Here is a 590-nt window from a genome sequence, read left to right as displayed (position 1 = left end):
AAGGTCGACGCTACAGCACACAAAGGAAATATCTACAAGGAAGGCTGGGTATTATAAACAACGGTGGGGATCAAAGGTAGCACTCTAAGCCAACAGCAAAACTCCTCATTCCAGTTCCATGGAGCCCTAAAAAAAGATTGCTTGGTATTCTCTACATCTGGATCACCCACTTAGCCAACAAATGTGTTAAGCACATACCTTGCATCAGGCTCTGGAAAGATGCTGAGGACACCCAGAAGACTGAATTTCAGGCCAGCCTGCACTGTACCACAAATCCTGTCTCAAACAAAGAAAAAAAAAAGAATCCCCTGGTCTCCTTACCCAACAATCAAACATGTCAGTTAGGCCAAGCCAATTTCAGTTTATGCCTCTGGTTCCAAGGTCGTTATTATTATTGCTGCTGCTGTTATTGTTATTGTGAGATAGGGTCCCATATATCCAGGCTGGCCTCAAATTCGCTATGTAGTGAGTTATATGACTCCTCCTGTTAGGAATCAGAGGGGCTTCCAACCATAGCTGTACAAGTTAGGCAAAATTCTTCAAAATACTGGAGTTTCATGGAAACAAACTAAGTACCCATCAGTTAGAGA

The sequence above is a fragment of the Nannospalax galili genome, unplaced genomic scaffold (genome assembly GCF_000622305.1).
Source record: "Nannospalax galili isolate Female #2095 unplaced genomic scaffold, S.galili_v1.0 scaffold212, whole genome shotgun sequence".
NCBI classification, from domain to species: Eukaryota; Metazoa; Chordata; class Mammalia; order Rodentia; family Spalacidae; genus Nannospalax; species Nannospalax galili.
The sequence above is the reverse complement of the archived record's forward strand: the minus strand, read 5'-3'. Positions refer to the sequence as shown.